Source organism: Cervus canadensis, chromosome 31 (genome assembly GCF_019320065.1).
Source record: "Cervus canadensis isolate Bull #8, Minnesota chromosome 31, ASM1932006v1, whole genome shotgun sequence".
Lineage (NCBI taxonomy): Eukaryota > Metazoa > Chordata > Mammalia > Artiodactyla > Cervidae > Cervus > Cervus canadensis.
The window spans coordinates 30,746,733-30,749,429 of NC_057416.1; the positions used below are offsets into that span (position 1 = coordinate 30,746,733).

General features: G+C 45.2%; 1 long non-coding RNA gene across 1 annotated transcript; it reads left to right on the top strand.

The window, feature by feature from the left end:
• The first annotated feature begins 258 nt into the window (after positions 1–258).
• On the top strand, positions 259–2,485 carry LOC122432631. The gene is made up of 3 exons (XR_006266905.1): positions 259–365; positions 1,156–1,276; positions 2,175–2,485. It is a non-coding gene; the product is annotated as an uncharacterized LOC122432631 (long non-coding RNA).
• The last annotated feature ends 212 nt before the right edge of the window (positions 2,486–2,697 follow it).

Sequence of the window (2,697 nt, forward strand, 5' to 3'; positions counted from 1 at the left end):
TGCTATACAGTAGGATGTTGTTGCTTACTTATTTCACAAGAGTAGTTTGTATCTGCTAATCCCAACCTCCTAATTTGCTCCTCCCCCACCCCCTTTCCCCTTTGGTAGCCATAAAACTGTTTCCTGTGGGAGATTTTTTTAAAAGTTACTCTTACCGTGGAGTCAGTCATTAACTTCTTTCTCATCCAAGTTCTTCCTTTCTTTCCACTTTCTAGATCACTCTTGATTTTTGCCGTTTCTCCTCTCCTGGTCAGGCTTCATCTTTTACCATTTCCCCTCCAGACTTTTAGGGAGGAACAGCTCTAAGGAGAAGATTACAACTCCCAGTGGCTGGCCAGAGGAAAGCGCCAGCTCCCCAAACACAGGTGAGAACATTGTATTTCTCTTCCCTAAACCCGAGGGGAAAGAGCCATCTGTACAAACTTCCCTGTTCTCCCACGATTCCCAGGGCATCTTTTCACTTCTCTGCCTGGACTGGGAGTCAGTACATCAAGGGCAGACCTCTAGGGGCTCCTGGATGCTTGCTGAGCTGACCAGAGACCCCCAGGGAGAGGTGGGCTGGAGAGCAGAATTCACCTTTCTCCTCTGTTCACACTGTCTCTGCACCTTCATACATGTGGTCCCTTCTGACACCCCCCAATCAGAAGCAGCTCAAAGGCCACCCAAGCCCCCTTGTCCAGACCTCAGAGGACTGTCATTACGTCACGTCCCCACCCCAGCATTCTTCCTGGACGCCTTTCCTCACTTGCTCCACAAGTAAAGGACGGATTCCCGCTTTTTAATCAAGAAAATGCCGTTCTCCTTCGCCAGCCTCCTACCCGCCTCCCCCAGCCCCACCCCCCCCCCACCCAATCGCACTTTCTTGTTGTTCCCCATCTCGCAGCTCTGTCAGTTGTTTTAAAACAAAAACATGTCTCCTGTCATAAATAAGATTGTCATTATGCATGTCGACTGCAGTGGGGGAAAAATTCACCCAGGGCCTGATGTGGAACAGGCATAAACATCATAAGGAATAGGACAGTCTCCTCGGCATTTTCAGCTACCGTAACTGTTCTGGTTTGGATTGTTTGGGTTGGGTTTTTTTTTTTTCTTTTTTTTTTTTTGGTTGTTGCTGTTGTTTTTATCATTTGTGCATTGATTTATTAATTATTTAAGGAAATGAATGAGAAAAACAAAGACAGCCTGGCAGAAAGTGGCTGTGTTCGATGTATCAAGATGGACCTTGGGAAACGTGGAAGGGGTACCCTCAGGATGCCTGAGAAAGGTCTTCAAGATGGTACAGTTCTTTTTTTATATAAGTACTTATTTTGGCTGTGCCACACATGGGATCTTTAGCTGCAGCTTGCGGGATCTAGTTCCCTGACCGGGGACTGAGCCGGGTCTCCTGCGTTGGGAGCATGGAGTCTTAGCCACTGGACCACCAGGGACACCCCTAGAATTCTGCTTTAGACGGTGTGGAATGGACGTTTATCCTGATTCCATGGCCCATCGATACTCTGCGCAGTCCTGACTCCTCCCAGTGTCACAGGTCAAAGGTCACTCACAAAATGTGAGCTTGGACTCAGCGGACCAAGGAGACCCAGCCCTGGGCCTGAACTAGAGGAGACAGAGGCTTTCCTGTGCATCTTTGCAGCGAGAAACTAAGGTGTCCAAACACCTGCAGGGCAGCATCACCTGCTGCGCTTTTTTTATTTTTTTTTTCTTGGCAAATGGTCGATAAAGCAGAAAACTCTTATTATCTCAATCCTTGTTGAGAAGTTACATACCCATGCCCTTGGTACCTTTGAATTCTGCAGGCAATACCTATCCAAAAATACAATATTAAAATAAGAACCAAGAGAAGGCTGCTCAGCCGCTTTGGCAAGCACTCTGCTAATAGTCATTACTGATGTCATGATTTGATGTCTTCAGACACATTACAAGCCTCGTGCTGGAAATTCGCAGTGAGAACCAGATACAAACCTCCATGGATACAACAGCAGTTTACGTATTATCTTTGGCACAAACTTCTGCCTTCTTGTGAGCGTGAACGAAAAAAGGTGCAGACAATCCAGCATTCCTGTTAGGGTTCACTGATCGGAAAGTTGGCAATATTAAAATGTGTATTTATCAAAATCATGTTTTCCTTGAGGCTGGACCTAATTTTTCCTCTCCTCTTTCTTCTGCTAAATGAGGGAGAAGGTGGGACGAGAAGGAGGAGGAAAGCAAGAGAAGCAAGCACATTTTCTTAAATCCAGAGATGGAAATGGAACCCTTCTTACTGAGCCTTCTCCAGATGAACGTGACCAGAAATTCCTGGAGGCATTGCCCTGGCTTTCTTCCCCGAGTCCCTCCACTGAACTTATAATTCACTCCAAGAGTGTGTTGGGTCTTACCTACTTTCTTGAAAGGGGCTTATTTTGAACGCATATAGCTTTCAGCCCTGCATTTCTATTCCTAGGAACTTACCCTATAGTTTTACTAGCACACATGGAGAATTATATATATATATATACATACATATACACAGTAAGACCCCTACATACGAACAAGTTCTGTTCTAAGAGCACTTTCGTAAGTTCAACTCGTTCATAAGTCCAACAAAGTTAGCCTAGGTCCCCAGCTAATACAATCAGCTGCATAGGTTTATAATACTATAACAGCATTAATACTGTAATACTGTATTGGAATAGGTTTATGATAGTTTTCACACAAGCG